The sequence below is a fragment of the Lissotriton vulgaris genome, chromosome 2_1 (assembly GCF_964263255.1).
Source record: "Lissotriton vulgaris chromosome 2_1, aLisVul1.2, whole genome shotgun sequence".
NCBI lineage: Eukaryota > Metazoa > Chordata > Amphibia > Caudata > Salamandridae > Lissotriton > Lissotriton vulgaris.
The window spans coordinates 2,018,383,643-2,018,398,625 of NC_141687.1; the positions used below are offsets into that span (position 1 = coordinate 2,018,383,643).

The window sequence follows — 14,983 nt, forward strand, 5'->3', positions numbered from 1 at the left end:
TACCATAAGCAGCCAAGGCCAATCCCTTAATTCCAATTTCCTGAAGGCGATTTAAAAGTATCACGTGAGAAACAGTGTTGAAGGCGGCACTTAAGTCCAAAAGAACCAAGGCTGCAGAGTTACCGACATCAAGGTTACCACGGATTTCTTCCTAACTTCCAACAGAGAAGATTCAGTGCTGTGACGAGAACTGAAACCGTTTCGTGAGGAATCTAGTATATCATTTCTCTCACTAAACTCCGTAAGAATGGCATACATGAGATTCTACCGTTTTAGCAAGAAAGGGAAGCTGAGATATAGGACAATAGTTACCCAGCTCGGATGGATCCAGGGACGGCTTCTTCAGAAGAGGTATGACTTTGGCGTGCTTCCAAGCAGCTGGTACATATGCAGTGGTTAGGGATAGTTTAACCAAATCCCTGCTCACTGGCGCAACAAGAATATGAAACTGACGAAAGTGGGCTGGTGTCAAAGGGTCGGCACGAGAGCCTGATTTAATTTTCAGGCAAAGGGACTAAAAATCAGAGAGGGACAGTAAGGGAAAAGAAGCGAGAACACTGACCCCAGTGGATTCAGTGTTCCCGTGCCTTTCCATGAGATCCGTGGTGCCAGTGGCCAGAGGGAGACTCATATATCTTTTCTATCTTGTCAAAAAATATCGGGCCAGGTCATTACACTAAAGATATGAGGTGATAGGAGAGTCCACCTTCAACCTAGAACTCTTCATGACTTAAGCAGGGTAAGGATAGTTTTAGAGGGGGTGTTGCTCGCCAAGATTGTTGCTGCTATAAACTCTGCTGTGGATCTCCGGACCAGTTTATGATAAAGCTTAATGGATGCCCTATATTTATTTTTTGCTTCCGCAACATAGGTGCGCCTCCAGGCGCGCTTTAGTTGTTTGCAGTGTTTTTTATCTTTAATCAGCGAGTCATTGAACCAAGGATTAGATTTCGCTCTTTTTTTTACACTCAATTTGGCAGGGATGCAGCTGTCTAAGGCTAGCATTAGCCACTTTTGGAATTGCAAATTTGCATCTTTCTTCAATGTCTGACGGTAACTGGGACTTAAGGCTTAACAGTACATCCAAGAAATAATTAGTATCTAGCTTGTGCCAGGGACGTTTTAAGACTGGTACGGGACAATTCAGAACTGGTCTTCCTTGGCACTGCAGGGAGAAAGAGATGATAAAATGGTCTGTCCTCCAGGCCATGGGGATCGATGACACAACCTTTAAGGAACCCAAGTTGTAAAATATAGGGTCCAACAAGTGACCTGCAGCATGTGTGCCACCCCCATGCCCCCACACTCCACTTTAGGACACTCCCCAACACTAACTTATAGTCATGCTTGCAGAACAGCAGCCACACTGGTGTACAACATGGCAAAAACACATTGCCAAAGCCAATAGCTCTTCTATAGGCGAGACCTATTGGCTTTACCAATGCTTGTTCCTGCATTATGTCTCGTGATTCTGCAAGCAGCAGCGCTGACTGTACTTTTAGTCATAGCTTCTAGATCTCGTATTGACCACAGTTGTTTTTGGGCGATCCTCGCCTTTGAACGTGTAGAACCCCCACCCTAAGCACTCCCTGAGAAAGGAGGCATTTGTCACACTTTATCAGTGCACACTGAATCACATCTTTGGTAAAGATTGACATCATTTAACAAAGTTCTGTTTTTGACCACGTAGTAAACCTATCAGCCATCTTGAAACACAGTGAAGGTTAAACCGAGGGTTGGGCGTTGTTTAACTGTGTGGCAAGGACACAGACAATGGATTTACAAAGAAAACCTGATCTAGGCACCCTCAGCCGTTATCAATTTAAGCTCGGCTTTCTTTGTTTCATTGCTTTCTCGTGCTATCTTTCTTATTTAAGAACAACGAGTCACAATCCCTCTGCATTCCAATGCAGCATCCTTCTAAAACAGCCGCCCAAGTGGGCTGTTTATGCAAACATAATATACATTACCATAAAACATACCTTCGTTTTGTGAACAGCTGCAGGCTATTAGTGTCAGGGGAAGGATTTTAATAAAAGTGATATAAACAAGAGAGCCCCAACACTGATGTGTGTTTATTTCTGCAAAACATCTAATCCCACTCACTCACTTCAGAATATTACCAGGTAGTGCCGAATTCATGCAGGGGTGGGCACTCGCATTTGTTACCGAGACCTATTTTTCATCACCTATTTGTGAAGCAGTGTTAGGGGAGGCAGAAAACCGAGCATGAAGGAGGGAGAGGAACCTAAGAAATCATAGAGAAGGGGAGAAACCAGTGGTGAAAAAGAACTTGCAAAAGTGAGCTACACAAACAGAATGTCTAGGGTTATGGAAGAAAGAGGCATGACACGCAGGGTCACTGAGGAAGCAGCTACCCGTCTCGCCATCGGCCTGTGCCTGAGAGGTCGCTGAGTTTTCCTTCTTGCAACTCCTTGGGCCGGATTCAGAAACTGTACTTTGTAGCACGTTTTGTAGTACTGAAAACTGTACTACAAACATACTTCAAAATGTAAGTTTTACCTATACTTTTCTGTGTGGAGATTTCTGAACCAACTGCGGAGTCTTCGCAAGTGTAGTATAGGTTCATAGTAAATGTGGGAGGGACACAATGGCGTGAACGGGAGAAGGGGCAGATTTACTCCTAAGGGGGTGGGATTATGAAGGGGTAAGAGGGGCATAGGGAAGGTCAGAGAGGGGATTCGGGAGGGACGTCACTAACCCACACAAAAGTAAGCAAGTTGCTTGACTCTGAGTGTAGATATGTAATTTACACTTTTGTATTAAGTTTACACTGAAAGTAGTATACTTACACCAAAGTGTAAACTTACTCAAGTGTAAATTACCTTCATGAATCAGGCCCAGACTAGCCTGGTCTGAGACAGCTCAGAAAACTTCAGTCACATCCATCCAGTTCAATCTTTGCAGCAGTTTATGTGCAGATTCGTCAGATGGGGTCGTAGAGATTTGTAATAGAAAATCATTACTATGGCCTAACAACTGGGCCATTACCACAGCGCTGCAATCACTGAGTTGCTGTTACTGATACACATAAGATTGCTACAATTTAATGCTGAGACGTATAGAGCCTTGTGTACAAATGTGTTTTGCAGTCACAAAGTCTGCAAGTCACAAAAACACAGAGGTCATGAGTGCATCATAACATTAAAGCCCTTTTATGAATCAGGAAATTATTTCCGACTCAAAGGGTTTTTGCGATCTATTACGAATCACAAATAAGTGGGAACGTGAAAGACGTATTCAACTTCTGTTTGAGGTTTGCAATTGAATGTTATTGTAATTAAGAACACCGCCTTACAAATTTGAAGTCCTTTATTAAGTAAGAATAACACGACATCCATAACCCTGCCAGTCAAGTACTGACAGGAGTGTGTCTTAGAACGTTGACATCTCAGAGAGGGTCAGCCCAACTGGGGCAAAACAGAGGGGTTGGACTGTACCAACCTTACATTTTAGATAGATACAACACATCTCCCACCCCATAATAGAACAGCTTGCCAGGGCAGTTGCACGAGATGAAATATATAGTCTAAAGACAACATTTGAACATCTCCAGTGACCAAAACATGAGTAACCAAATCCTTGTATACATGCTCCCAAGTCCCTTCCCCGACACTAGTAGGGTGGCATCTAGATACCCACCTGACATTCCTTAATCTTCCTGATACTTTCCCCTGTCCTCCTTCTCCTCCTCTCTCTCCTTAAGTCGGGAAGTTCCTACGTTAGTGCCTGGTCTATTTGCTTTACTTGATTCTCCTGTAGATGCCTTCACCTCGTCAGCTGACATGGTTAGGTACAACCAATTTGTTTCCTCAAGTGCTTCCCTCACGTTGACTATTGTGTTACTAACCCTTTGTGAAGTCTCTTCACCCATCTGATTTCCTTTCTCCAATATACTATTCACTCTAGTACTGTATAATGTAGGACTTTGTAGAGATGCAGCTCCGTCATTATGTCCCTCCCTCGTCTGTGGTAGGACAATCTGAATCTCATTTTTCCACACCAATGTAAGAGAGGCTCCTTCATTCCTTAACATTTCTTGGCAACCCTCTGTTACTAAGTTGATAGTCTCCTTTTCTACAATTTTCCCCACTCCGCAGGAATGATAGCCCCCCAGGGGCCCGTTGCATCTAGCTTCCCCTTCTTTAGCCTCCCAAGGTCCTACTATGTCCTTTACTGATTTCTCCCCAAGAGTGATGGGTACCTCAACTGCCAATATGCAGACTTCCTTGCTTACTGCAATCGTATCGCTTTCAGTACAACACCTGCAATGTCTGGAATATTTTCCATTTATCATTACATTGTGACCTAAATGACCACCCTGGGTTTTTGTCACTACATTTCCTCTCCTGATCTCATGTGGTACTGTTTCAAAATCTCTACCCGAGTTCCTTCCCTGAAGAATTAGTTGTTTCTTCCCTCCTTAATCTCTTATTCCTTCTCTCCTAGTTTGATTAAGGACCTATTATCGACAGTCATTTCCTCTTCTTCCTCATCAATCTCTTGACTAGGGATGGTCCCTTCCCTCCTGGTACTAATATCCATAGTCATTACCATGTCCCCATCAATGTCCCACTGGTCTTGAGGACGAACACTCATAGTTTTATTCTTTCCTTCCTCACAGGCTAGTACCTTTTTGTTGGTGCCCTCTTCAGCCCTAGTTACTATAGGCACGACTTCTCCTGAGTTCCCTGCAGGTTCTATCTCTTCCTGCCTTACATACTCTTTTTGAACTCCTTCAGAGATTTCCTTTTCTACAATTGAATTCTCATTGCACTTTTTTTTTCTGCTTCTATCACCTCTTCACCACACTACCTTTTACTTGATATCGTGACTGGTTCTTCACTTGTAGAATTTAGTATCATCCTTAAGTCTTTTTGTTGAGCCCATCCCAGGACTTTTCCAAACGTACTTCTTCCCTTAAATGATATTTTCCCTGTGAGCATTCCGTCTAGTGGAATTCTCCCACCGTTGTAGCCAATAGGGCAAATATCAGGTTCCGTCAACCTTATGCTCCTTTTTTCAGATTTTTCTTTGTACGTCTTAAAATTGATGAAAGTAAATTGAGAACAAGAATCTGTAAATACTTCTATCATATCACCATTTAGATCAATAACACATTTAGGTAAATCTTCTCTCTTGACCAAGTCTACCTCCTTGTTGCAAATGTATAAGACATACCCTTCTTCACACTCATCACTATTGCTCACAAGATTCACAGATTTTTTTTGGATCATCCTTGCAGGCTCTTTCAAAGTGCCCTTTCCTATTGCAATTCCTGCACGTTGCTGTTCTTGCCATACATCTGGTACTATTCGCTAAATGTCTGGAACTGTCACATCTAAAACATATCAGTCTATCTTCTTCCTTGTACTTCTCTTCTTTTTGTTCCCTATAGTAGTCTTTGCTCTTTATGTTCTTTACCGCATACACTTCTCGGTTGACCTCCCAACTTCCACCTATTTCATTTACTTTACTTCCCTCAACTATATTCATTTCTTTCACGCATTCTGCGGTGTGTTCTACACTCTTTGCTAAATCTGTGGCATTTCTCAAATCAGGATTACCTACTAACAACTTCTCCTGGATTTTCTTGTTGTTGGTGCACCTCACCAGCTGATCTCTTATAAGTGATTCTGTCAGATCATTGAATTCACATGTGTTCGCTAATCCTCTCAGGCATGCTATATAGTTTCCTACCTTCTTGTTTTTCCCTTGCACCCTTCCATAAAACCTGTGTCTTTCTACCACCACATTTATCTTGTCTGCATATTGCAATTCTAGTTTCTTTAAGCTTTTATAGTAGATATCCATGTCCTCACCTTCACCTACCCCTCCTTCCAAATCTGGTAGGCTGTCAAAAACTTTCCTTCCCTCCGTTCCTAGATTTATCAGAAGTATGTTCTGCTTCCTGATAGCTGAAAACCCACTTGCTCCTATTGCGACCACGTATGATTCAAAACCCTTCCTCCAATCTTTTCATGGCAGCACTGGCTCCCCTTCCTCTGTTAAGAAAGGTGGCGGCTGATTCATGCTTGCTGCTGCCATGTCCAGGGTGACTACGGAAAAGGGAGGTTCTCACTCTCTATTGTGCAACACCTATAGTGCACAGCCACTAGTTGTGTATAGCGCCAGTTCTTGTACCCAATTCTTCCTCAGAGTTGATCATTCCCCTAACAATTTCACTTTTACTTTCAGAGCATTACACATCCACCCCCTGATGCTGCAAAATATCAAGTTTCAATTTACGTCCTTTACTAATATGTTCAAATGAATTTACTCATGCACTAAATTATTCCTGTCACAACTTTAAATAGTGCTCCCCAACTCCTGTGACCCTCCACCATAAACAGTTCCCCTCTTCTCTCACGAATATTTTTTTTTTCCTTTGGAATCTGCAAATCGATTTCTCAGCAGTTTCCCGAGAGGTATCTTACTTAAGCAATTTAACCTACAACCTCAACTTTAATTTACTGTGCTCCCAACCCTTAGAATGACCTAAAAGGGATTAAATCATTTCAGTCAATAAATTCCTCTGCAACTTGCTCTGCTCCTTAAGTCAGTTCTGTGAGGAATCTGCCGACGTAGTTCGCAGGGTCTTTGACGAATCAGTCACAAACGAATCTCTTTACTCTCACTGCGTCTATCACTCTCCTCACGCAGTTGCAGTCGGTCACCACCGCTCATCAAGAGCGTTCCCTCCTCAGAAAGACTCTTTACGCGCCGAAATGCCTCACCTCTTCCACAAGGGATGCCTCCCCCCGTCTTCTAAACCGGTCACAGCTTCCTCCTTTCACACGGAGGTTCAGTCTCTCTCAGGAGTTTTCACGCTCACTTCCCGCTGGCCTCCACTGTCGCACAAAATGCCGCCTCACCGTCTCTCAACCTGCTGCCTTGCTCCATTTCACAACGGCACCGTTCCTCACTGGATTATCTTCCGCTTAACTTCTTTATTCTCCTTTCTCACACGTCGCCTGCTCATAACACCACAAAGATTCTTCTCTCCTCAAATTGCTTACGCCGGATGCCGCCAGTCACCACTTTTGCTCCGCTCTGTGAATAACAGTTCTGTCACACAGTCGCCTCAGCTTGCACCAACAACTGTGAGTACCTCGGTTTTTCCTTCTTATTTTCCTCTCATTACTGCCAAAATTACTCCTGCAAATCAGTTTTACCTTCGTCTCAGCTGGCGCCGTCACACTGCGGGTATTTTCTTACTTCCAATCACAGCTCTTTATCACCAGCAGAACTGTTTACTCACAGCTGTTCTCTACTTTCATCTTGCCTATTCCCACTCACTTGTCTCTTCCTCTTATTCACAGCTCATCAAGCCCGCAGATCAGTTTCATAGTCGCCTCAGCTGGCGCTGTCACGTTGTGGGTACTTATCTCCTTTATTTTTTAGGTCGAGCAGACCTTACTCTCAATGCGTGAGCATTGAGAGTGTCTGCTTCAGACCTTTTGTCGCTCGTATTGGGAATGAGTTGGGAATGAGGACACCAATCTGTTACGAGCGTTTTTCCTCGCGGGAGCGCGCGTCTGATACCTGCGCATGCGCGGTGCAAGCCCTGGCTCTCACACAGACACAGGCAGTCCCCACCCCTCTGCATGCACGCACGCACACACACAGGCGCAAGCCCTCGCTCACACACAGAGACAGGCAGCCCCCACCCCTCTGCATGCACGCACACACACACACACACACAGGCGCGCGCATGCACACGCAGGCACACTATCCCCTGCCTCGCATTCTCTCAATCACACACAGTCACGCATGCGCACACACACACACACACGCACACACGCATACACACAGGCCTTCACATTAGCCCTGGCCCCCCCCTCCTCCCCTCCCCTCCCACTCACCGGGCTCTTTCGGCGTGTTCCGTGTCTCCTCTGCAGCGCTGGTCAGAGTCGGCCGGCTTCACTGCTTCCTCGGCGGCGGCGGGCGGAACTTCCTGCTGGATTGCAGGCCCCGCCCCCGTCTCGGCCAAAAGTGCCTGACTTCCGGTTTACACGGAGCAGGGCTGATTTAAAGTCTGCCCTGAGAAGGATGCGCGAAGAGGAGCAAAGAGAAGGGAATTAGGACTTGAGCTGATGTGTGATTGTCTAATTCAAAGCTCGTAGGAGTCTATAGTCACTGGAGCAGATTCCTGCACTTCCTCTTCAGTCCCTCTGATTTGAACTCATGGTACACTTAATTGCCGCAGTCTGCTTCTTTTTTGTGATATCGTCGTGCTGATGCCGCTCGTACTTAGCTGGCCACGGTGCAGTGCACAGTGACTACAATAAAAATATTGACTCAGACTGACAGACATAACTACCATTGTTGAGTTAACCACGATTATAACACCACTTAATAATTTTAGCAGCCCGGGCGTCTACCTGGTAGAAGGCTGCTTACAGTGTCTCGAGCCTTCATCGGGCTCTTGCCACGGTTTTGGTGCTGGGCTCAGCTGGCTGCATTAGCAGCTGAGACCCCACGATTGTCTCAACTCTCTGTCACGTGGCTGATGCCTGCAGAACTAACTTCTGTGCCCGGTCCCTGTGCAGGTCATTTACATCCATCGCACAAACTGCCTGAACCCGTGCCTTGCTCGTCAACACTGTTATCTTTAAATAGACAGTCAGCGCCTCGTGTGTATCCAGGGGGACTGCGCTTTGCCTTTTCACATCTTCTGCCAAGTTGCGCCTCTCACTGTACTCATGCAGTGGTTGACTTCCGAGGCAAACACAACAGTGGGCGCCTGCTTAAAGTTTTGTTTTTCCACGCGCCCAACACTCCTGCTAGTGCTAGCGTCAAGTGTTGCCTGGCCTCCGTCGGAGTTAGGGGATCGAGTGTGTCATTCTGGGACCGTTCGATGCACCATGATTCTTTACTACTGGTTCCGGTACACAATCTACAGTGTAGGGCTGCAAGTCCTTCATATAACATGTAGACAAAACATGCAGCAAAGAATTACGATTCATTTTATGACACCATGCTACTTATGATGTCTCCTAAAACCCCAGCACACACACCCTGTTTCCGTATGGTACAACACCACTATAAACTAACCTGTGTCTGGTACTTGTAGTGCTTTTGCTTCAGCTACGGTTGTTTCCTTTCCACCAACAAAATACTGGCCAGTTGTTGTTTTAAAAGTCTGAAAGTCCCGTGTATCATATGAAATATGATTTTAAACAAAATCATATACATTTATTTATAACATCACTTTTTTGCCTTTGTTGCCTACAATTATTAACCAGGTCTCGTTAAAGTAGCCCAAGCACACATTTAAAAGTGCTTTATATTTATTGTTTGAAGTATGTACAGATAATGTATACAAATACTGCTTTCATGATTTTGCTTATTGTTGTGCCAGCCTGTACAGCAAAATAAATACCAGTGGTGCTGGTAGAACACTGGCCAGGTCCCAACACAAGCCTCAGCAGTCCCTCCTCCCGGAGTATTTCACCCTCAACTGGCACCGGGCCTGCAGGCACTGAACCCGTCCCTTGCCCTCCCAGGTGTGTTGTGAGAGCAGGGTTGGGGCTGCAGGGCCTCGTGTCCCTCCGAGAGAAGTGAAGCAGCCTGTCAAGGTAATGACATGACCCAGCTGCTGTGAGAATGAGTGACAGTATATCTCCTTGTTGCACTCGCTATGCTGTAAGATTTGTTTTTTAGGCTAGCGTGCGGTTATGAAGGATCCAATCAATGAGACAATCTCAGCAGCTGCAGTGCCTGCCTTCCCTCTGTCACTGAGAACTGCAGTCCCTCAGTCCGTCTTCAGTCATTGTCCTTCCATTTCTGGTGCTTTGCAGGAGTTTTAAGAATTTCTTAGTTTTTTGTTGCTCAAATGGGTGTAATTTGCGATATTTGTATTTTTCCCTCGTCTTCATTGCTTGGTTTTGCTTGTGAGAAAGTGTCACTCATAGTCCTTGAAATGTCACTCATAATTACACTGAAATTATGAAAATGTCACACATAGCAATCTGAAACCTTGGCAGCTATGCAGACTGTGTATTTATTAATCCTGGCCTCCCGTGAGGACTCAAACCCCTTCAGTGCATTGGACCCTCCAGACCATCAAACATAGAATGTCAACAGCTCCGTGCGTCAGCCCTGGGACCCGGAGATAAACAAATTCACATTGGAGACCCTGGCTCACCTGAGAGGGTTCTGGAAGGGTGAGGGGCTTCTTGTTCCCCAGATAGCAGCGGTAGGCCAGCTCAGCGAAGGAAGATGTGCCCCTCTGCACGCGCTGACTCCGAGAGCAGTCTTGAGCGCAGCTGCGGGTGCTTCCTACCGTGTCCTAATGCCCCAATTATCAGCTTATTGTTTTACAGTAGCTGAGAAAAACCTTTTAATATTGCCAAAGGACACGGTGCAGCAGAGAGTGCGCAACAGAGGTTTATACATTTCATTCGAAAACAGTGCTGGGCCGACAGGATAAGCGCCAGGGTGGACAAACTCTTGGTTTATTAAGGATTTCGCTCCTCCTTAACCTCTCGCTGCCCTCCAGAGGCGACGGGACCTCAGGACGTCCCCTCGGATTAGCAAACTCCCACTGCGCGCCAAAACTTTGAAAGTAGCAAAAATAACCAGGTTTCGTGTTCCTTGTTAGCTGGCTGACAGGCAGCTGAGGGTGCTAATTCTGAAGGGGCTAACAACCGCGCTAGGGTCCTATCTGGCACGTGCCCTACAGGGCAGTTATATGTGGCACTGCTGAGAGCCGAGCCACAGAGATGCTTATCTGCGGATGACACTGATGATGAGTACCTCGGAGGAAATGAAGAACTGACTCTCCCACCCACTCACTGACTCTCCCACCGGCTCACTGACTCTCCCACCGGCTCACTGACTCTCTCACCAGCTCACTGACTCTCTCACCAGCTCACTGACTCTCCCACCCACGCACTGACACTCCCACCCACGCACTGACTCTCCCACCCACGCACTGACTCTCCCACCCACTCACTGACTCTCCCTCCCATTCACTGACTTTCCCTCCCACTCACTCTACCTCACACTCACTCTCCCTCCCACTCACTATCCCTCCCACCCACTCACTCTCCCACCCACCGACTCTCCCACCCACTCACTGACTCTCCCACCCACTCACTGACTCTCCCACCCACTCAATAACTCTCCCACCCACTCACTAACTCTCCCACCCACTCACTGACTCTTCCACCCACCCACTCACTGACTCTCCCACCCACCCACTCCACCCACCCACTCACTGACTCTCCCACCCACCCACTCACTGACTCTCCCGCTGTCACGCTCTCCCACTCTCAACAATACATATATTGCATTACAAATGCAATAGGTGTCACATTTGCGAAAGTATAAGCTATTGGCATTGTAAATAACAATGCTATTAATTTATCCATTTTCAAAACCAACACATAAAAAAATTGTCATTTACAATGCCAATAGCTCAAACTTTCCTAATGCGAGACCTATTGCATTGCAAATGCTTGTCTTTTTTCCACTCGCTGCCCATTGTCACCGGCAGATTGGTTTCGTAGCAGCTGTTCTCCCCTTCCAACCTCCTGGTTTCCACACACTTCTCTTAAATCCGTCTGCTCGTTCACATGAATGGATATTTCACTTCATTTACTTGCAGGCTCACTTTGCTCAGCCACGAAATCTTCTTCCCTTGGCTCTCTTCACGTTCACGTTCCTTTTCGTTTACGTTTCTTTTCTCTCTTATTTCCACTGGTCCCGGGTAACGAATGGAGGGGATGTCATACGTTGGCCTCCTCCCAACAATCGTCTCCAGTATTGTAATTAAGAACACCGCCTTATAAATTTGAAGTCCTTTATTAAGTAAGAACAAATAACACGACATCCATAACCCTGCCAGTCAAGTACTGACAGGAGTGTGTCTTAGAACGTTGACATCTCAGAGAGGGTCAGCCCAACTGGGGCAAAACAGAGGAGTTGGACTGTACCAACCTTGCATTTTAGATAGATACAAGAAATGTATTATAGGGTGTGAGCACCGTTGAGGTTGCAAACCATTAATAAGTTAATGGCCCTGGGTTGGGGTAAGCAAGGGGAAGTTATCCCCATGTCCATTTCAGGCCAATATATCTGCATTTTCTCCCAATCACAATGAGTCACAATTACGATGATCCTATTTAATATCCATTAGGTAGGTTGTTTTGCGAGCCCCTGCGAATGTACAATTTGCAATGCAGCATGATATTGTATAGGTCACATCCAAATCCACATGCACTCTCTGTCTGCAAATCACGCATCAGGCCAAGTAATTAGCTCTGCTGTTGTGGCTCATGCACATATATATTTCTTAAAATCACACTGTCGTTTTATAACTTTGTGTTTATACTGTGATCTTTGGGAACTATGTTTAGTGTGTGTTTAGGGTATGATACTGACATCTTTCTAAGTGAAAGAATTACTGGTCTACATTTTCTTCCTTGTTTTGAACATCAACTAAAGTCCTATACCTGTGCTTATTATTGACATTGTTTATGAAGGTATGGATGTATGGATGCAATGCATTAACAAGGAGGCCCCGTGTACTGAACGTGCATCCACTGCAGGGCACGGAGCGAGCCTAGCTGAACGTGACGTCACCATATGAAGACTTCACCATTTGCTGTTTGTTTTCGGATCATCGTTCGTCAATGGTCAATAACTGATATTGTTTTCTTTGTCTGGTTCTCTCTTAGTTGAGTCGAGGAGTTACAGGATGGGTGCAGCGAACTTTCCAGAGCACCCAAGCAGCAGCCGCATCCCAGAGTCCTTGTGCTGCTGATGACAAGGTCACCGACCCTGTCCCAGAGGACTCACCCGTGTGCTCATATAATGAATGGGACCCATTAGAGGAAGTCATTGTGGGAAGAGCTGAAAATGCCTGTGTGCCTCCTTTCTCAGTGGAAGTTAAGGTAAAAACCTGAACCATTGATGTAAATGAGGTCTGCCTTTATCAGTGAGTTGTTTATCCTTCAGCAGATATGTTAAGTGTATGATGTAAAGTGAGGGCATCATGTCGAGATGAACAGTGACTGTACATCTGTAAGATAACGTCATATCCCCTAAACTCTGTATTCCTTCGCCATGTTACAAGGTTGGGAGAAGTCATGTGGTCCTCAGTCTTCAAGATGGTGAAGCGACCCCAGCTCCTTCTTTGCAAGTGTCATCAGACAGTCAGCATGCTCCCGGAAATAGCGTCATCCAAACCTAAGGGGTCTTCGGGGGGTTCTCCCCCTGAGAAAAAATTGAAAAAAGAGTGGACAAATGGTGCATTTTCAAGCAAATTTGTGAAAGCATGAAGGTTAATAAAGTAATTGTGAAAGTGCAGTTATTACATTAATAAAGAGATGTCCTATCACATAGATAGCTGCTTATTCAAGCTTTCTTTCACGCCATAGTCCAGCAGGGTCTTGATGCAAGACAGATAAGAGAAAAAGCAGTGTGCAGTTGTTGGTAAGAAGTCAAAAGATTGGTCAAATTGAAAACCTGAAATGCAATACCCAATCCAACAATTTGCAAGTACATCTCATCTATGTTCAACAAGCCATGTTTTACCCATGATTGGAATTGTGAATAACCAAACAAACTGAGCCACTGCAATCAAAATGAACCAAAACTGTGGTTCAAGGTTACATATTGGTAGAAACAGTATAAACAGAAACACAGTCTAAATAACTATGAAAGTGACACATAAATATTGACCATGCAACTCAAGCTCAAGTCCAGATCCAATTCACTGCCAAAGCAGGCCTCCCACGTGTCATTTCATGTGGGTCAAGTGCAGTCTACAATGCATGACTTGCCAAAGAAACTTAACATTCTCTCATAGTTAAATATTCCTGTGTTAGTAAGTGGGTTGTTGGTAGGGGCAAATGTAGGTCTCCCACTGGCAACAAGGCCACTAACACATGGTAGGACCCAGCATAGGTCTTATAAAATTATTCCTATGCTCAACCCTTGGTAACGTGGCTGCGAGCAGACAGGCTTAACTCCTAAGACAGGTATGTAAAGCATTTAAAAACACAATTTCAGTAAATAATTAAGACACAACACAAAATAAAAATCCCACACCAATTTATAAAAATAGGTAATATTTTTATCTTTTAAATGACACCAAAAAAACGAAAGAAATCCACTGTAGGGAACCAGAGATATGAACTTTTCTAGTGCTTAGAAGCCAACAGTGCCCCTTTTAGTCATTTCATTTTCTCTGTCAGGGACACACCTTTATAAATAGTTCTGAAGAACTTTCTCACCCCTGTGGTGGGCCGCCTTCTTCAGCAAGCGGGGTCCAGTCGGAACACCTTCCTGGAGTTCTGCTTGCGGGTCCCAAAGTATCCAACACACAATCCAAGGTTCTGGAATCTCCAAGAGGGTCCTTAAAAGTGAGAAACTTCAATTCCGCAATCCACTTGAACAAAACCCTTACAAATCCACTGGTACTCCAGGCTTTGAATTCTTTGTGGAGCTGTTCAGGTGAGCTCTGTTAACCTGCAGTTTGCAGGGAGTTCCACTCTTGTCCGTTGGCAGCAAAATAATCCACAGGACTGCAGTTTCACTTGGTGCAGTCTTCAGAGGTCAGGCCGTAGAGTTCCTTGCACAGCAAAATCTTTTCAGCAGGGCACTTCTTGCTTCTATAAGTTTCAAGCAGCAGCTCTGGAGGGCTCTGCCCCTCTCAGATACTTATTCAAAATTCTTTGGGTCAAGCACCAGGTCACTTCTGACCAATGAGAGCAGGGCAACTCCTCATAGTTATGACCACATCCTGTAGAGTGTGGCATTAGTTTGTCCGAGAGTGCATCATTCTTCCAAATCCATAATGGCTGATTTTCCAGCAAGGAGGTAAGAGCTGGCTAAACACACCCCATGGGATGGCATATCTCCATGGAGTCTCCCCCTACCATCTACACATACCTTCCTAAAGCCTAGCCCTGACTCTGGGTCAAGAGGGTCATAGTGAAACTGAAACCCA

At 45.2% G+C, this 14,983-nt stretch overlaps 1 protein-coding gene across 1 annotated transcript in view; it reads left to right on the forward strand.

Moving 5' to 3' along the window:
• The first annotated feature begins 12,713 nt into the window (after positions 1–12,713).
• LOC147733659 (glycine amidinotransferase, mitochondrial-like) overlaps positions 12,714–14,983 on the forward strand; it is a 102,533-nt gene continuing 100,263 nt past the window's right edge. The window contains exon 1 of the mRNA XM_086959003.1: positions 12,714–12,923. The gene's annotated coding sequence lies outside the window, so the exon portion shown is untranslated. The remainder of the gene's footprint in view (positions 12,924–14,983) is intronic.